Source organism: Ursus maritimus, unplaced genomic scaffold, assembly GCF_017311325.1.
Source record: "Ursus maritimus isolate PB19 unplaced genomic scaffold, ASM1731132v1 scaffold_31, whole genome shotgun sequence".
Taxonomy (NCBI): Eukaryota; Metazoa; Chordata; class Mammalia; order Carnivora; family Ursidae; genus Ursus; species Ursus maritimus.
In genome coordinates this window covers 13,228,527-13,250,363 of record NW_024425675.1, presented here as the reverse complement: position 1 = coordinate 13,250,363, position 21,837 = coordinate 13,228,527, and positions in this window count along the sequence as shown.

Below are 21,837 nucleotides of genomic sequence, written 5' to 3'. Positions count from 1 at the left end.
CCACAAGGATCAGTACCAGAATGGGAAAACTTAATCTGTAATTGGTGAATTGCTGGAGGCTCAGTGCAGGCAAGGTTGAGAGTTAAAAATCATAGGGTGATCCAGCTTTAGGGAGGCCTCCCATAATTTTTGTGAGTTTTACTTCCAAGAGCCTTACGACTCTCAGTGAAGATTGGAGAGAAATTGCCTCTTGCTTCTGGTAAACAGCAGCCACTTTGAAATAGGTGAGATAATTCTGTTCTTTTTTTCACAAGGCCTGCCCTCAAGATAAGCTATTGTATCAGAGCCTAACTAACTAGGGTTTTATCAGTCTAAGCAATGTAGGAGAAAGGAAATATCTAACTCCAGCCAACTCTAGCCTTTCTATCTCACTTTAAGAGGAAACAAACGAACAACAACAACGAAATCCCAAACTGAGATCACAACTAGAGGCACAGACTCTCTAAAAGACTGACACCTAATCCTAGGACTAGAGAATGCTTACCCTCCCCTAAACAGCTTATCACATCATCAGCAGGGCTCTGTATAATAACAGGAGGATAAAATGGAAAGAACTATGTATCCCAGATCTTATTTAAGAAAAAGTCTCTGGGGAAACCCAAGGAAAACAGCACAGACAAAAACAAGGACACCAGAGGAAATTTTTGCTGTGACACATACAGCCACAGCAAGTAGTCAACATAGTCTAACCCCTAGCCACATAACCATAAAACCTCATGTTAGAGGCCTATTTACCTTAGTTCCTTTTATACAGTATGCCATGTCTGGCTTTCAACCAAAAACGTTTTAAGAGACAGAGCAGGCACCAAAAACAAACTCAGATATGGCAGAAATGTTGGAATGATCAGACTGGAAATTAAAACAACTATCATTAATATGCTAAAAGCTCCAGTGGAAAAAGTGGGCATGATGCAAGAACATGGTTAATGTAAGCAGAGAGATGGAGACTCAAACCAAGAATCAAAAGGACATGCTGGAAATCAGAAACACCATAACAGAAATGAAGAATGCCTCTGCTGGGCTCATCAATAGACTGGACATGGCTGAGGAAAGAATCAATGATCTTGAAGAAATGTTAATAGAAACTTCCAAAACTGAAATGCAATGAGAAAAATAAATAAAAAAGACAGAGCAGAATGTCCAACAACTGTGGGACAATTATAAAATGTGTAACATATGTGTAACAGGAATAAAAAGAGAAAAAGGGAGAAAAGAACTGAAGAAATATTTGAAGCAATAATGACCAAGCGTTTCCTGGGTGCTGGGTGGCTCAGTTGATTAAGCGTCTGCCTTCAGCTCAGGTTGTGATCCCAGGGTCCTGGGATCGTGTCCTGCATCGGGCTCCATGCTCAGCGGGGAGCCTGTTTCTCCCTCTCCCTCTGCCCTTCCTCCCTACTCATGCTCCTTCTCTCTCTCTCTCTCAAATAAATAAATAAATAAATAAATAAATAAAAGCTTAAAAAAAAAATAATGACCAAGAGTTTCCAAAATTAATGATAGACACTAAACCACAGACTCAGGGAGCTCAGATAACAGCAAGTGGGATAAATACCAAAAAATCTACACTTAGGCATGTATCCAAACCACAGAAAAATAAACACAGAGAAAAATTTGAAAGACACCAAAAGCGGGAAAAGCCTTACTATGAAAGAACAAATATAAGAATGCCATTCTTTTTCATTACAACTTCTTTTTAGAAACCATGCAAACAAGAAGTGAAGTATTTAAAGAAAAATGCCACCAATCTAGAATTCTGTATCCGGAGAAATTATCCTATAAAATTTGGAATATGGTTCCAGTCTCATCTGAATTTCAATGTCCTGATAGTGCAGCAGCTTTTGTACACCTCAGGAATTATGTTCTGGCCTAGAGGATGGCTGTACTGATCACTCCCTTCTTTGAGCCTTCCACAGGAGGAAATTTCTACATGCTTGCTTTAAAAAAATAACTTCTTTGTTGAACTGAAAGAAAGAGTTGTCTGTTTCTAGAAGAAACATTTTAGGGAATTCAGTACCAACCAAATAGTAGTATCCCTTCACATCTAGCCAGGCTAACTAAGAAAAAGAGAAAAGACACAAATTACTAATGTCAGAATGAAAGAGGAATTGATCTTTGATCCCATGGACATAAAACAGACAATAAAAAAATTATGAACACATTTATGCCCACAATTTGGTAATATAGATGAAATGGACCAAAATATTAAATGATGCAATCTACCAACACTCATCAAGGAGAAATACGTTACTTAAATAGGACTATATCTACTAAAGAAATTGAATCAATAATCAGTGCCTGTTGAAACAGAAAGTATCAGGCCCAGATGAATTCACTGGTGAATTCTACCAAACATTTATGGAAGGAATTATAACAATTCTCTATAATCTCTTCCAAAAAATAAAGCAGAAGGAATACTTTCTAACTCATTCTATGAAGCCAGCATTACCTTAGTAACAAAACCAGACAAAGACATCATGAAAAAGGAGAACTACAAACCAATACTTTTCATGAATACGAATACAAAAATCCTCAAGAAAAATTAGCAAATTGATTCCTCTTGTGTATAAAGAGAATTATACCCCACAACCAAGTGGGATTTATGCCAGGTATGCAGAGCTGGTTCAACATTTGAAAAATCAATGAACACCTCATCAGCACCCACTTCAGCTTTAGCCTTCCTGACAAGGTGCCCACTGTGTGAAGAGCCCAGGACCCCTAGCCCATGCCTGCCAGAGCTCCATCCAGGCAGCAAAAGTCCCCAAGCACACATGGTCTACATAGAGAATGATCATACACAAGACCATTCCTTCAAGTTTAGAAAAAGTGGCTGTTCTGCCTAATCCATAGAAACAAACACAGAAAGTCAAGCAAAATGGGAAGACAAAAGAATATGCTCCAAAAGAAAGAACAAGACAAAAACCTCTGAAAAAGCACTAAATGAAACAGAGATTAGCCATATGCCTGATAGGAAATTTAAAGTAATGATCATAAAGATGCTCATCAAGATGGAGACAAGAGTGGATGACTCAGTAAGACCCTCAAAAGAGATAGAAAGCATTAAAAAGAACCAATCAGAGTTGAAGAATTCAATAACTGAAATAAAAAACACACTAGAGGGAATCAACATTAGACTAGCAGATAGAGGAGAAATATCAGCAATCTGGAAGACAGGGTAATGGAAAGCACTTAAGCTGAACAGAAAAGAGAGAAAAGAATTTTTAAAATGAGGCTAGGTTAAGGGAGCTGTTGGATAACATCAAGTGAACAAACATTCACATTATAAGGGTCCCAGAAGAGGACAAAAAGAGAGAGAAATGGGTAGAAAACGTACTTGGATAAATCATAACTAAAAACTTCCCTAACCTAGGGAAGAAAATAGACTTCCAGGTCCAAGAAACACATAGAGCTCCAAAGAAGATGAACCTAAGGAGGTCCACACCACGACATAATAAATAATTAAAATGGCAAAGGTTAAAGATAAGGAGAGAATTTTAAAAGCATCAAGAAACAAGCAAAAAGTTACCTACAAGGCAAAAGCTATGAGGTTATCTGCTGATTTTTCAGCAGAAACTTTACAAGCCAGAAGAGAATGGCATGATATATTCAAAGAACTGAAAAGAAAAAAATCTACGACCAAGAACACTCTACCGGGCAAGATTATCATTCATATTTAAATAAGAGAAAGATTTTCTCAAACAAAATATAAAGGAGTTTATCACCACTAAGCCATACTTACAAGAAATATTAAAGGGACTTCTTTAAGAGGTAGAAAAGAAATGGCCATAATTAGATGTAAGAGAATTATGAATACAAAAATGTAAAATACGACAACATATACATAAAATATTGAGGAGGGAAGAAAAAAAGAAAGAAGTTTTTTTTTAAGAATGTTTTTGAACTTCAATGACCATCAAATTAATATAGACTGCAATGTACTTAGGATATTATATATGAACCACATGGTAACCACAAACCCAAAACCTAAAATAGATACACAAAAAAGAAAGAAAAAGAAAATGAAACATAACACAACAGAAATTCATCAATCACAAAAAGAGAGAGCAAGAGAAGAAGAAAGGAACAGGGAACTACAAAAAAAACTTGGAAAACAAATAACAAAATGGCAATGTGTACATACCTATCAATAACTACTTTAAATGTAAATGGGCTAAATGCTCCAATCAAAAGACACAAGGTTGTGGAATGGATCAAAAAAACAAGACCCATCTATATGCTGCCTAAAAGAGAATCACCTCAGGCCTAAAGACACATACAGACTGAAAGTGAAGAAACGGAAAAACGTTTACCATGCAAATGAAAGTGAAAAAGAAAACTGAAGTAGGAATACTTACATCAGACAAAATGGACTTTAAAAACAAAGATTGTAACAAGAGACAAAAAAGGGCATTACATAATGATAAAGAGATTAATCTAACAAGAGATTATAACGATTATAAATATCTATGCACCCAACACTGGAGCACCTAAATACATAAATATTAATGGACATAAACAGAGAAATTGATTGTAATACAATTATAGTAGGAAACTTTAACACCCCACAATGGATAGATTATCCAGGCAGAAAGTCAATAAGAAAACAGTTTCTTTGAATAACATGTTAGACTAGCTGCATAGGACAGATATATACAGAACATTCCATCCAAAAACAACAGAAAACATATTCTTTTCAAGTGTACATGAAACATTCTCCAGAATAAATCATATATTAGGTCACAAAACAAGCCTCAATAAATTTAAGATCAAACTTATACCATGTAACTTTTCTAATCAGTGATACTGAGACTAGAAATAAATCAGGAGGAAAAAAACTGGAAAAAATACAAACACATGGAGGCTAAACAACATGATATTAAACAACCAAGAAGTCAATGAAGCAATCAAAAATGTAATGAGCACTGGGTATTATACACAAATAATGAATCATGGAACACTACATCAAAAACTAATGAGGTATTGTATGGTGACTAACATAACATAATATTTTAAAAAAGAAAAAAAAATACAAGGAGACAAAGGAAAATGAAAATGGAATGGTCCAAAGTCCTTGGGATGCAGCAAAAGCAGTTCTTTTTTTTTTAATAATATTTTTTTGTTATATTATGTTAGTCACCATACAGTACATCCCTGGTTTTGGATATAAAGTTCGATGATTCACTAGTTGTGTATAACACCCAGTGCACCATGCAATACGTGCCCTCCTTAATACCCATCACCAGCCTATCCCATTCCCCCACTCCCCTCCCCTCTGAAGCCCTCAGTTTGTTTCTCAGAGTCCATAGTCTCTCATGCTTCATTCCCCCTTCTGATTACCCCCTCTTTCTTTATCCCTTTCTTCTCCTACCGATCTTCCTACTTCTTATGTTCCATAGATGAGAGAAACCATATGATAATTGTCTTTCTCAAAAGCAGTTCTAAGAGGGAAACATGTAGCAATAATGGCCTACCTCAAGAAACACAAAAAACTCCAATAAAAAATCTAACCTTATGCCTAAAGGAATTACAAAAAGAGTAACAAACAAAGCCCAGGGTGAGTAGAAGGAAGGAAATACTAAAGATCTGAGTAGAAAGAAAGAAAGAAAGAAAGAAAGAAAGAAAGAAAGAAAGAAAGAAAGAAAGAAAAAGAAAGACTTACTGGAACAAAAAAGAAAGAAATGAGATAGAAACTAAAATAACAATAGAAAAATCAATGAAATCAAGAGCTGGTTCTTTGAAAAGATAAACAAAATTGATAAACTCTTAGCCAGACTCACCAAGGAAAAAAATAAAGGAACCAAATAAATACAATCAGAAATGAGAGAGAACTAAAAACTAACACCACATAAATTAATACAAAGGATTATGAGGGAATACTATGAGAAATTATATGCCAACAAATTGGACAATCTAGAGGAAATGGATACATTCCTAGAAGTAAAAAATCTTCCAAAACTCAATTAGGAAGAAAGAGAAAATCTAAACAGGTCAATTATTAGTAACAAAATTGAATCAACAATCAAAAACTATAGGAAAAAAAAAAGTTCAGGATCAGAAGGATTCACAGGTGAATTCTACCAAACATTTAAAAGAGAGTTAACACTTATTCTCCCCAAACTAGTCCAAAAAATAGAAGAGGAAAGAGAACTTCCAAACATGTTCTTTGAGGCCAGCATTATCCTGATACCAAAACCAGACAAAGACCCCACGAAAGAAAGAAAGAAAGAAAGAAAGAAAGAAAGAAAGAAAGAAAGAAAGAAAACTATATGACAATATGAACATAAATGCAAAAATCCTCAACAATATATTATCAAATGACATTCAAAAATACATTAAAGGATTTTTTACCACAATCAAATGGGATTTATTCCAACAATGTAAAAATGGTTCAATATTTACAGATCAATCAACATGAACAAAATGAAGGATAAAAATCGTATGAATCATATGATCATCTCAACAGGTGCAGGAAAAGTATTCAACAAAATTCAACATCCATTCATGATAAAAACTCTAAACAAAGTGGGTTTAGAGAGAACATACCTCAACATAGTAGAGGACATATATGAAAAACCCACAGCTAACATCATACTCCATAGTGAAAAACTGAGAGCTCTTCTCCTAAGCCCAGGAACAAGACAAGGATGTCCATTCTCACAACTTCTATTCAACATAATACTGAAAATCCTACCCATAGCAATCAAACAAGAAAAGGATATCAAAGCCATCCAAATTGAGAAATGAAGTATAAAAATGTCACAATTTCTAGATGACATGATACTATATCTAGAAAACTCTAAAGACTACACCAAAAAACTACTAGGAGTAATACATGAATTTAGTAAAGTTTCAGGATACAAAATTAATACCGAGAAATTGGTAGTGTTTCTATACACTAATAATAAAGTAGTAGAAAAAGAAATTAAGAAAAAAATCCAATTTACAATTGTATCAAAATGAATAAAATACCTATGAATAAACTTAACTAAGGAAGTGAAAGACGTGTGCTCTGAAAGCTATAAAACACTGGTGAAAGAAATTGAAGATGACACAACAAATGGAAAGACATTCTATGCTCATGGATTAGAAGTATTAGTATAATTGAAGTGTCCATATTACCCAAAGCAATCTACAGATTCAATGCAATCCCTAACAAAATATCAACTGCATTTTTCACAAAACTAAAACAAATACCCCTAAAATTTGTATGAAACACAAAAGACCACAAATAACGAAAGCAATCTTGAGAAAGAAGAGCAAAGCTGGAGGTATCCCAGTCCTAGGTTTCAAGATACACTACAAAGCTGTAGTAATCAAAACAGTATAGTACTGGCACAAAAATAGACAAATAGATCGATGGAACAGAATACAGAGCCCTGAAACAAACCCACGTTTATACAGTCGATTAATCTATGACAAAGGAGGCAAGAATATATAATGCAGAAAAGACATCTCTTCAACAAATGTTGCTGTAAAACTGAACAACTACATGCATAAAAATTAAACTGGATCTCTTTCTAACACCATACACAAAAATAAACTCAAAATGGATTAAAGACTAAATGTGACACCTGAAATCATACAATAGCTGTAGCAACATTTTTCTATATACGTCTCCTGAGGCAAGGGAAACAAAAGCAAAAATAAACTATTAGGACTACATCAAAATAAAAAACTTTGCACGGTGATGGAAACCATCAACAAAACAACAAGGCAACCTACTGAATGGGAGAAGGTATTTGCAAATGATACATCCAATAAGAGTTAATATCCAAAATATATGAAGAACTTCTGCAATTCAACACCAAAAAAAGAAATAATGTGATTTTAAATTGGGCAGAGAACCTGAATAGACAAACAGATGGCCAAAGAAGACATACAGATGGCCAAAAGACACATAAAAAGATTCTCGAAATCATTAACCACCAGGGAGATGCAAATCAAAACCACAATGAGTTATCACCTTATACTTGTCAGAATGGCTAAAATCTAAAACTCAAGAAGTAGCAAGCGTCGGTGCGGATACGGACAAAAAGGAACACATGTGTGCCATTGATGGGAATGTAAATTGGTGCCACCACTGTGGAAAACAGGATGGAAGTTCCTCAAAAAGTTAAAAAAAAAAAAAGCAGGTAATCCAATAATTCCACTTCTGGTCATTTACCAAAAAAAAATCCAAAAACACTAATTTGAAAAGTTATATGCGCCTGTACGTTAATTGCAGCATTATTTACAATAGCCAAGTTATGGAAGCAACCTATGTGTTCACCCATAGACAAATGGATATAGAAGATGTGGTATAGATAGATATAGATATAGATAGATATAGATATAGGTATAACTCAGCCATAAAAATGGATGGGATCATGCCATTGATGACAACATGGATGGACCTAGAGGGTATTATGCTAAGTGATATAAATCAGACTGTGAAAGACAAATACCATATGATTTCATCATATGTGGAATCTAACAAAAATCAAATGAATAAACAAACAAAAAGCAGAATCAGACCTTTAAATACAGAGAACAAACTAATGGTTGCCAGAGGGGAGGAAGGTGGGGGGATGGACAAAATGCATGAAGGAGAGAGGGAGAGACAGACTTCCAGTCATGGAATGAATAAGTCATGGGAATAAAATACACAGCCTAAGGAATAGAGTCAGTGATACAGTAGTAGTGTTGCATGGTGACAGATGGTAGCTACAGTGGTGGTGAGCATGGTGTGATATATAAATTTGTCCAATCACTGTGTTATACACCTGAAACTAATGCAACATTGCACATCAACTACACTTGAACTACAAGAAAAGAAAAGAAAAAGATACAATTCTGTAACATAAATTAACTCTTCTATTTTTAATTTTGGTAATTTTTGTTGTTTATTTTAACTCTAGAATCTCAGAGAAATTGGGACATTTCTAAACTGCTATGCCTCACATCCTCTCTTGCTCAAGCTTGTCTGGGAATTTCATCCAACTTTTATTTGAGGGGGAGTTGAAGGTATTTCAGCAAAGCAAACAACTGAATTGTGTGTCAGCCAAAACCCAAAATGTTTGTTTTAGAATGCTTATATTTTTGAATACAATAAAGTCTGTCAAAATAACAAAAAAAGGAAAGAAAACCAATGAATGTAATTCACAACAAGCTAAAAAGAAAATTCACATGACCATATCAACAGATACGGAAAAAACATTTGACAAAATCTAATGCCCATTCATGATAAAAACTCTGAGCAAACTAAGACTAGAGAGAAACTTCCTCAACTTGATAAGGAAGATCTATAAAGAATCAACAACTAACATCATACTTAATGGTGAGAAACTAAAAGCTTCATCACCAAGAACAAGAACAAGGCAAGAATGTCCCCTCTCACCACTCCTTTTTAAAAATTGTACTGGAAGTCCTAGTAATGTCAAGGCAAGAAAAAAAGTATACAGGTTGGGAAAGAAGACATAAAACTGTCTTTGTTTGCAGATGATATGACCGTCTATGTAGAAAATTTAAAAAAAAGAGAGAGACCAAAAATCTTTCTCTTTTTTTTTAAAGATTTTATTTATTTATTTGACAGAGATAGAGACAGCCAGCGAGAGAGGGAACACAAGCAGGGGGAGTGGGAGAGGAAGAAACAGGCTCATAGCAGAAGAGCCTGATGTGGGGCTCGATCCCATAACGCCGGGATCACGCCCTGAGCTGAAGGCAGACGCTTAACCGCTGTGCCACCCAGGCGCCCCGAGACCAAAAATCTCTTGAAACAAATTAGAAATTATAGCAAGGTTGCAGTCTACAGGTTAATATACAAAGGTCAACTGCTTTCTATATGCCAGAAATACACAACTGGAATTTGGTATTAAAACCATAATACCATTTACATTCACAACAAAAAAGAAATACTTAGGTATAAATTTAACAAAAAATGTATAAGACTTAAATGAGGAAAACTACAAAACTCTGATAAAAGAAATCAAAGAAGATGTAAATAAATGGGGAGATATTTTATGTACATGAATAAGGAGACTCAATATTGTCAAAATATCAGTTCTTCTCAACTTGATTTTTAGATTCAATGCAACCCTAATCAAAATTCCAGCAAGTTATTTTGCAAATATTGATAAACTGATTCTAAAGTTTATATGGAGTAAACAAGACCCAGAATAACCAACAGAATATTGTAGGAAAAGAATAGATTGGAGGACTGATACTACCTGACTTTAAGACTTACTATAAAGAGATTGTAATAAAGACAGCAGAGTTTGGTCAAAGAATAGACAAATAGACAGACAGGGAATTTTGGGTCAGTGAAACTATTCTGTATGATAATGTAATAGTGGATCCATGTCATTATACATGCATCAAAACTCATAGAATGTATACATGGAGTGAACCCTAATGAAACCATGGACTTTAGTTAATAATAATATATCAATATTGGCTCATTAATTGTAGCAAATACAACACACTAGATGCAATATGTTAAAATAAGGGAAACTGGGGCAGGGGGTAAAGGATGATTTGGGAACTCTTAGTACTTTCCGGCTGATTTTTCTGTAAATCTAAAACTGGCTTAAAAAGGAAGGGGGGAAACCTATTAATTCAGAAAATGAAAGCAAGGGAAGTAACAGTTTTTAAAAATGTTAAAACATAAGAAAACAGGACATCGTGATGGAAAACAAGCAGAAATTCAGTCAGCAAAATTATAAATACCTAACCCACTCAGACTTTAGCCATTCAAATTTTCAGAAACAGAATATTAGCCATACAATGTTTAAAGAAATAAAATAGAAACTTAAACAATGTTAAGTGTGTGTGGGAGGTGATACTGTGATTTATAATAAAAAATATATATGTTTGGTCCTCATCCCCATTTCTGGCACAGAGCTCCTAAAATTCTTGGAATTTCCTAAATGGTAAGAGCAATAAAGATGTCTTGCTATTTATATCAGGCCTCTTTCAACCACACGAGTTTATGCTAATGAGGAGACTTTTGGAAAACCCCTAAGGATGAAAGCTGGTTGCCAGGGAAACCAATCAGGTAATTAGAGGATTGGAACTTTTGGCCTTACCCCCAGACCTCTGGGGAGGGAAGAAAGGCTAGAGATTGAGTTCAATCACCAATGGCCAATTATTTAATCAATCATGCCTATGTAATGAAGCCTCCACAAAAACCGAGAAGTAAGAGATTTGGAGAGCTTCCAGGTTGGCAAACCAGAATCCATCCATGTGTTGGAAGTGTGGTGCACCCCAGACTCCATGGGGACAGAAGCTTCTGTATTCAGGACCCTTTCAAACTTCTCCTTAGGTATCTCTTCATCTGGCTATTTATTTGTATCCTTTAATACCCTCTGTAATAAATGATTAATCTAGTAAGTAAACTGGTTTCCTGAATTCTATGACCCACTCTAGTAAATTAGCCAAACCCAAGGAGGGGTTGTGAGAACCTCTGATTTATAGCTGCTGAGCAGCACAAGTGGCAAGATAAACTTGTAATTGCTATCTAAAGTGGGGGCAGTCTTCTGGGACTAAACCCTTAATCTATGATATCTGACACTACTCTCTAGCTAGATAGTGTCAAAATTGAGTTAAATGAGGAGGACACTAGTCAGTGTCTGCTGAGAATTGAAGAGTTGCTTGGGGGTATTTGAAAAAACACACCCTGGAGGGGAGAAGGCTATAAAGAATGACCAAGAAGATCTGAAAAAGAACCATACAACTTCTAGAAATTAAATATATAATAAGTGAAGGGGCACCTGGCTGGCTCAGTCAGTAGAGCATGCAACTCTTGCCCTCAGGGTCGTGAGTTCAAGCCCTACATAGGGTGTGGAGCCTACTTAAAAAAATAATACAATACAATACAATAAATATAATAAGTGAAAATTATATCTCAATGGGTCAAGCCTATAGTTAAGTAGAAAAATCAGTCAACTTGAAATTATATCTGACTAAATCAGTTAAAATGTAGTCCATAAAAACAAAGACATGGAAAATACAAGAGAGAGATTTAAGACACATGGAATAGGGGCGCCTGGGTGGCACAGCGGTTAAGCGTCTGCCTTCGGCTCAGGGCGTGATCCCGGCGTTACGGGATCGAGCCCCACGTCAGGCTCCTCTACTATGAGCCTGCTTCTTCCTCTCCCACTCCCCCTGCTTGTGTTCCCTCTCTCGCTGGCTGTCTCTATCTCTGTCAAATAAATAAAAATAAAATCTTTAAAAAAAAAAAAGACACATGGAATAAAGAGTAAGGAAATTTCAAATATATGGAAAATATAATAAGAATGACTCACAAACATTTTATCAGTGTACCAGAAAGAGGCAATAGAGAAAAGAGTGGAAGAAATATGTTAAAAGATAATGGCTGAGAGTTTATCAGAAGTGGGGAAGGACACCAATCCTCAGATCAAGAAAGCCTAATGAATCCTTAATATAGGGAAAAAATTTAAAAATGCACCCATAGACAAATCACTCTAAAACTTGAGAACTCCAAAGACAAAGAGAAAACAAATCTTTAAAAAGGTCAGAAAAATAAGACTAATCATCTTCAAAGGAATGATAAACAGATTCACCTCTAACTTTTCAACAGCAATAATTGAAGCCAAAAAAAAAGTGTAAAATAATTTATCAGTGTACTGAGAGGAAAAGCTGTCAATCTAAAATTCTATACATAGCAAAACTGATTTCAGATGAAAAGAAGTTGAAAGGAAAGACAGTCAGGAGCAACTCCTCATCTTCTGCTTGGCCATGGAAGAGTGGTATTGGGCCCAGAACATTTCCTCACTGAGAGAGGAAGAGTTCTCATAGCCTGTGTTGGACTTGTCATCTTATGGAAGAATATCTTTCATGGTCTGGGCTCGATGTACACTTACACAAAGCATCAAGGACTCTTAGGCATGCTCCTGCTTCCTGTGTTTTAGACCCCAAGACAGGGTATAGGGTCCTCCCACTGCAATGTAAAGTGGGATGTGTGCAGCCACATTGCCTGTGTGGGCTGGCCATAGTGGATGGGTGCATTGCAAGGGCTGGAATTTGTGTACTCCCTCTTCCTCTCTTGTTGTAAATAAATGCTGTACCATGTAAGCCTGGTGTGTATGTTGTCTGTTCTCAGTGACCTCAAATCGTGCACTGGCCTCTTCCCTGGGGGGCACCCAATTGCCTTTTAACCTTGGCTTCATGGCCCAGTCACCCACTGGATCATGAAACATCAATAAATAAAGCAAAATAAAGACACTGTTAGAAAAACATAAAACTGACAAGGTCAGTTTCACTAAGTGAAATTCTTAAGGATAGAACTCAGAAGAAAAATACTGAAGACAGGAAACGCAAGATACAAGAAAGACTAATGAAGAAAGATATTTGGAAATATATGGGCAAAGCTAAGTAAATATCGAATGGACATAACCATAATATAATGCTTAATTTGTTGAGAGGAAAATATGCTAGATTGAAATATAGGTCAATAATAGATTATGATATGAGAGTTAATAATCACATTTAAAGGATCTTAAGGTCTTCATATTGTCTGGGAATGAGGTAAAGATATTAATTTCAGATTTTGTTGAGTTAAAGGCAGGTAAAAAAAAAACACCTGAAGTAATTACTCAAAGAGGATACATAGAACATATAATTTTCAAACAAACAGAGGGAAAAATAGAATGAAACAAAAGGAACATAAGCAAAGTTAATCAATCAAAAAAAAAAAAGTCAGGGAAGGAGGAATAAAACAACACAAAAATCAATCAAAAAGCAAAACCAAACACAGAAATAAGACAAATCAAATGAGTCCTAATATGACCAATCACAGCAAACAAGGAGTGTAAATTCTATAATTGAAAGACCAAGATTATAAGACTGTAATTTTTTTTTAAATTTAGGTATATGATGTTTACAAGATATATATACCGAAACACGAAGCCACAGAAAGATCAAAATTCAAAGAATGGCAATGAATGCCCAAATCAATCTTTGTTCCTAGTACCATTCTTCAACAAAAGAACTAGAGATCCTTGAAATAGTGGTTCATTTTGGGGCGCCTGGGTGGCTCAGTTGTTAAGCATCTGCCTTCAGCTCAGGTCATGATCCCAGCGTTCTGGGATCGAGCCCCGCTTTGGGCTTCCTGCTCATGAGCAGTGGGAAGCCTGCTTCTCCCTCTCTCACTCCCCCTGCTTGTGTTCCCTCTCTCGTTGCCTCTCTCTGTGTCAAATAAATAAATAAAATCTAAAAAAAAGAAAAGAAAAGAAAAGAAAAGAAAAGAAAAGAAAGAAAGAAAGAAAGAAAGAAAGAAAGAAAGAAAGAAAGAAAGAAATAAATAGTGGCTCATTTTAGGGCAGGGTAGGGGAATATACAAGATGATCCTGGAATATCTTGTAGTGCTGGAAAGTAACAAAGTGCTACACACACACACACACACACATTTGATCACACAAGTAAGCAGACACACACACCTCAAATAATAGAAACCAAATTGATGGGCATATGTCAAAAAAGACATATGAGAGAGGTTCCAAAGGTCAAGGATAAAATAATTCGAGCAATAAAATAAATGAGTACTGTATAACCCACAGCACAAAATGAACACTCATGAGTCCATACAGATATAAACAAGTGAGTGTATAAAAAATAAATGGGAAGAAAAAAACAAATCTCCCACACAGAAGAATTCCAAATAGTTTATGTAGACACTCCTCTTTCAAGGATGGGGAGCATAACACTCAAGTGTGGGCTGCACACAGTGACTTCCTTCCAAAGAGCCCATTTGCCCTAGTGTGAAGCACAAACATTACAATTTTCCATATGTGCCATGAATAACAAAGGTTGAGACTAGCATATCTTTTCAATGATTGCATCTTCTTTTATGTCTATGACAGATACCCAGGATTGGCTTCCTCAGCTCCAGCCCATCCACCCTTTAGACGATCTTCCTATACTGCAGGGGCTGAAAAGCTGAAAAATAAATAAATAAGAATAAAAATAGCCTACATTTCCTGATTTCTTGGTGCTAATGTTCTGGATGCAAGTACCACCAAATTCAATGCATTTCCTTCATTTTTGATGGCTGCAGTGAGGAAGAGGCTTTGTTGCTATTTCCACTACAAGAAATGTCGTGGAGAAATATCGTGGAATTATGAGATGCAATTGCAGTGGCCCAACTCATCATCCTGGTGTCTGTCAGCATCTTCATGGGTACTGATACGTGGTTGCAACGTCTGTCGTGGCTCCTAGATCTCTGGATTCCAGCTTTCGGGGGCACTTTTGAATTCAAGATACTCTGACTGCTAACACTGTCCTTTAATTATTAAGTCTTACATATTTTAATTTATTTGAGAGAGAGTGAGAGCTGGAGAGAGAGAGAGCACACACAGAGGGAGAGGGAGAGAGAGAGGCAGACTCCCCGCTGAGCAGGCAGCCCAATCGGGACTCGATCTCAGGACCCTGGGATCATGACCTGAGCCAAAGGCAGACATTTAACTGACTGAGCCACCCAGGTGCCCCTAAAAGAATTTATTTTAATAATATTTTTCTTCCTCTGTACCACTTGCTAAATCTAAGGGAAGTGGGGGGAAAAAAGGATAAATTTTTCTAGTGGATCTTCCTTCTTTAGAATTGAATTTGTTAACATTGAAATCATGGAAGTAGAAAACATTGTAAGTTTGCATCAAACTGAGTAAAATATGTTTTATTTCCCCATCAGTCTTCAGTTATTGAGAACTAGTGCTAGGCAAAAGACCAATTTTGCCTAACTCAGGGACAGCTCTATTCTCCTTTGGTCTCCCTGAACTCTCTCCTCCTTTCTTTCCCTTCTCCCAAGTCAGATATTACAGGTTTTCTATTATGTTCTTTTCATATCCACCCCCAGAAGCATGTCATAAACTCAGGGCATCTGAGTATGTAAACTACCTCACCTATGTTCCCACTGGAATATAATGATCCTTAACTTCTCCTTCTTCTATGCTATCATTAACCTCTTTACTATTTGGCTTACAATTTCCTTTTCTGTGATCTCTGGCATATTGCCTCCAGTTTCCTGCCTCAGCTGAGAATGTGCCCTTCTTTTACTTATAAAACTTCAACTACACTACTGACCAAAAGAATAAATTCCAAACTTCCTAGCCCAGAATTTTAGGTTCTTTACAAGCTATCCTCAAGAAAACTTATCACTATAAGTCAATATAGTAGATCCCTAATAGATATTAGATATACTTTAATCCAATCATTTTTAGTTTAACCCCATTTTATTTTTAAATTTTAATTCTAGTATCGTTAGCATAGAGTGTTAACATTAGTTTCAGTGACTGTTAGTTACAGTGAGTCAACAATACTATACATTACTCAGTGCTCATCACAGTAAATGCGCTCTTAATCCTCTTCACCTATTTCTCCCATCCCCCACCCCCCTACTGGTAACCATCAGTTTATTCGCTATAGTTAAGAGTTTGGTTTTTTGTTTGTCTCCTTTTTTCTTTGTTTTGTTTCTTAAATTCACACATGAGTGAAATCATAGGTATTTGTCTTTGTCTACCTGACTTATTTCACTTTAGCATCATACCCTCCAGTTCCATCCATGTGGATACAAATGGCAAGATCTCATTCTTTTTTATGGCCGAATAATATTCCACTGTGTGTGTGTGTGTGTGTGTGTGTGTGTGTGTGTGTGTGTGTATCTTCTTTACCATTCATCTATCAATGAATAATAATAATAATTTAGAGAATCCTATGTGGCAATTTATGGCAATAAGAAATCACAGAGAAGACATCAAGGAAAATATAAATTGCCAAAATTTATTCCAAAGATGACAGAAAACCAGGTTATACCAAGTATAGGAAGCACTGAAGGTTGTTAAAGATATGACTTTCAAAACAAGCCATCCATATCACATGGTTTCATGGATGAAATAAAGAAAATCTTTAAGAAACAGATCTTTAATAATTCCTAATGCCATTCCAGAGCATGGGTAAAGGTGAAGATTTTTCTAATATGTTACATGAGCAAATACACAAAAACATCTGCAAGAATAGCACACACACACAAAAAAGAGCTGTATCTTTTTAGAACTGAAGAAACCTTCCCTAGCTAGAAAACGACTATTTGTCAATTAACAGTCTAGAAACCAACTGCACATCCTGCAAGCATTCCCCTTAGTGTAAGAAAAATACATGAGCTCCTACTATGTCTTCTCCATTTAACATTGTTCCAGAATCCTAGGTGATACGATTTTAAAACAAAAATCATAAGATTAATAAACATTGGGAAGGTATCATTATTTTTATGATATTGTTGCCTACCTAGAAAATCCAAAACAAATAACTAAAAAATAAATTGAATTAATCTGAAAGTTTAACAAAATATAAGGTAAATATAGAGAAATCAACAATAACCAGTGACTGTGTAATTATTATTTTATTTATTTGTTTGTTTTTGTTTCAACTTTTTATTTAAATTCTAGTTAGTTGCGGTGCCTGGGTGGCTCAGTCAGCTAAGCATCTGACTTTTGATTTCAGCTCAGGTCCTGATCTCATGGTTGTGGGATTGAGCCCCTTGTCCAGCTCTGCGCTCAGCAGGGAGTCTACTTCTCTCCCTCTGCCCTTGCCCCTGTCCCTCCTGTTCACTGGCACTCTCTCTCTCTCTCAAATAAACAAAGCTTTTTTAAAAAAAGAAATTAGAAATCCTAGTCAGTTAACATATAGTGTAGTATTGGTTTCAGGAGTAGGATTCAGTGATTCGCCACTTACATATCACTCCCAGTGCTCATCACAAGTGCCCTCCTTAATACCCACCACCCATTTAGCCCATCCCCTGCCCACCTCCCTCCATCAACACTTAGTTCGTTCTCTATAGTTAACAACCTCTTATGGTTTGCCTCCATCTCTTTTTTTTCCTTCCCTTACCTATGCTCATCAAGAAATTCAAGAAATTTTGTTTCTTAAATTGCATATATGAGTAAGATCATATGGTATTTGTCTTTCTCTGACTGACTTATTTCACTTAGTATTATACTCTCTAGCTCCATCTACATCATGGCAAATGGCAAGATTTCATTCTTTGTGATGGCTGAGAAATATTCCTGTGTGTGTGTGTGTGTGTGTGTGTGTGTGTGTATACCACATCTTCTTCTTCCATTCATCAGTCAAATTTGACTCTTCATAATTTGGCAGTTGTTGATAATGCTGCTATAAACATCAGGGTGCAGGGGTGCACGGGTGGCTCAGTCAGTTAAGTGTCCGGCTTCGGCTCAGTTCATGATCCCAGGGTCCTGGGATCAAGCCCCGTATCAGGCTCCCTGCTCAGCGGGGAACCTCTTCTCCCTCTCCCTCTTCTGCTCTCTCTGCTTGTGCTCTCTTACTCTGTCAAATAAATAAAATCTTTAAAAATAAATAAATAAACATCAGGGTGAATGTGCCCTTTGAATCAGTATTTTTGTTACCTTTGGGTAAATACCTAGTAATGCAATTCCTGGAGCACAGGGTAGTTCTATTTTTAACTTTTTGAGGAAACTCCATACTGCTTTCCATGGCGGCTGCCCCAGTTTGCATTCCCACCAACAGTGTAAGAGTGTTCCCCATTCTCTGCAACTCAACAGCAACATGCAGAAGAATGAAACTGGACCACTTTCTTACACCATACACAGAAATAAATTCAAAATGGGTGAAAGACCTAAATGTGAGTCAGGAAACCATCAAAATCCTAGAGGAGAGCACAGGCAGAAATCTCTGACATCGGCCATAGCAACTTGTTATTAGACATGTCTCCAAAGGCAAGGGAAACAAAAGCAAAATTGAACTATTGGGACTTCATCAGGATAAAAAGCTGCTGCACAGCAAGGGAAACAATCAACAAAACTAAAAGACAACCTACAGAATGGGAGAAGATATTTACAAATCACATATCCGATAAAGGGTTACTACCCAAAATCTATAAAGAATTTATCAAACTCAATACCCAAAAAACAAATAATCCAGTTAAGAAATGGGCAGAAAACATAAATAGACATTTTTCCGAAGAAACATACAAATGACTAGCAGACACATGAAAAGATGCTCGACATCACTCATCATCAGGGAAATATGAATCAAAACCATGATGAGATACCTACCACCTGAGATACCACTTGTCAGAATGGCTAAAATTAAAAACACAGGAAACAACTGACGTTGGCAAGGGACGATGCAATTAAAAGTAGATCTTATTTGGGGTGCGCCTGGGTGGCTCAGTCAGTTAAGCATTTGACTCTTGGTTTCTGCTCAGGTCATGATCTCAGAGTCCTAGGATCAAGCCCCCCATGGGGTTCTGTACTCAGCAGGGAGCCTGCTTCAGGATATCTCTCTCTCTCTCTCTCTCTCTCTGCCCCTTCCCCCACGCACTTATGCTCTCTCTCTAAAACAAATAAATAAATCTTTTTTTAAAAATAAAATAAAAGTAGATCCTGTTCAGAATAAGAAAGTAATTTTTCCAAAATACTAGGGATAAATTTAATAATAAATATATAGGAGCTATGAGAGGATAACTCTAAAACTTTCTTGAACAACATAAAAACACTAGAATACTTGACAAAATATTGCTGTTGCTGTATCAGAAAACTTAAAATGGTAAATATGTCAGCGTTCCCCATATTAACACGTAAATTCAGTGAAATGGAATAAAAATTCTGCTGGAGTTTTGTAATTATTAGATCGATTCTTTTTTTAGGGGGGAGGAGCGGGGAGAGAGGGAGAGAGAGAGAATCTTAAGCAGGCTCCCCCCAGTTTGGAGCCAGATGCAGGGCTCGATCTCACGACCCTGAGGATCATCTCCTGGGCCAAAATCAAGAGTCAGGCACTTAACTGTCTGGGCCACCCCGGTGCCCCTCTTAGATTGATTCTAAAGTTCAACTGGAAGAATAAATAGCTGGGAATATTTGGGATAAGTATAATCTGTTATCAAAATGTAGTCCAAAGCCATTCTAGTAAAAACAATGTGATACAGGAAAATTTTTTCAGTGGAAAAAAACGTGTTTGGCAATAGATGCACACACATACATAAATATTGCAGTACAAAGGAAGCATTTCAAATTAGAAATAATGATCAGTAAATGGGGATGGAACAATTCACTACTTGCAGAAAAATTGGAATTGCCTGAATTAAAGAGTTAAAAGCAAGAGAGAAATGAAACCACAAAAGCATTTGGGAAAAACTTAAATAGTCTTTATATCGTATCAGAAGGAAAAAGTCATTCCAAAATAAAGGCAAAGGAGAATACTATGAGTAAAGAGAGTGAAAGAACTGACTACCCAAAAAAAGGGTGATATGTTTTCTTCCTTATATTTTTTAGGGTTTTTTTTCAATATTTCTATAAAATATATTACTTGTGTAGTCAGAAAATTGCTATTAAAATTTAAAATTTTAAACTAAAGAGTTTAACAAGGAAATTCACCTGAATGAAAGGCTACCCTACCTCACGACAGAGTCAGCCAAGGGTCCACCCATGGGCAAAATCTCTCACAATGCCTTTTCACAATTATAATTTATTACAGGTGCACATATTTATGTAATACTTAACTGACCACCCCCTCCTACTGAAATCCACCAGCCTTTCTTAACCAGGGTTAAGTTGCCAATACCCTAGGGCCTCTACTGTAAGTAATGAAATAACTTCTCTAAGCATCTAGAATGGTACTAGTTACATGCCAGCCTTGCAAGGCTTGAGAATGTGTTCTGTAGTTCAGATCAGAAACCGTGTTTAAAAAGGCACAGAGTAGGCCCTAAGCTCTACTTAAGCCTAAAGGTAGGAAATAGATCTCTTTTTTTCTGGGCTTGGGCTTTCTGCCTGGCACTGTGTATAACATTTAGGAGGTGCTCAGTCAATTAATATCTGCTCAGCACTCTATCAGATCCATATCTGCTCAAAAAGAATCTTCCCATTTGAAGCAGAATCCACTTTGGAACAAAGCAGGAGAATTCTTACTTTGCATTCTTTTATTTCAGGGACAAAGATATTATAAAGAAGTTTGAAAATACTAGGCATATGGATCCCATAGGCAGTCAAGTCAATTAACTGGAATCCAGGGGGAAATATGAATTTGTATCACTGAAACAAGAAAGTTGTATCTCCCAATGCTCAAGTTTTAGAACATAGTATCAGCCAAACAGGTAGTAAATATACCGTGCGGTTGCCTTCTAGCCTAGGTGTGGTGACAACACCACAAACAGAATGCATGAGCTGTAATTTTGAGCAATTTCCCTTGTTTCCTAAGTACTCGATGTGATTAAGCTGATTAGTGCAAATAAGCCAAAAATCCCCACCTAATTACAACTGGGAATTAGGTAAAGCACCTCAGATAAGTTGTGGACATGCTTTATTTTGGTAACATTATTTCTCTTATGAGACTGGAAATATCGTTCAATAAATTATTTACGAAAATCTTATTTATTCCACAATGGTCACAGTGAAGACTTGATAATCTAATATCCTGAGCCTAGTGCTTCACACACTTGGCGTTATTAATGGAGACCTTTTTCTCCCTGTGTTATAATAACAACTTCCTCATTCATCACACACCCTTGCTGCCATTATTCACTCTTTCCCTCTTGTTTAAATCTGTTGTTAAGGATCAATCATTCTGGAAGTTTCCAGTATTATGTTTTACATTCTTCTCCATTAAATCCAAAAAGGAAATAATTATCTGAGAACAAAGCCCTGTGATGTCCAGCGGATGAACCTTTCAGTTCTATTGACATTCTCCTGGGTATCTGAACACATGCTGTTCTATGGGGTTTCTTAAGGCTGCACTAATTAGTCTTTGTCTTTAACTCTGCATTTCTATTACAGGAGGAAAGTGTGTGTGTATGTCTATGTGTGTGTGTGCATGCGGGTA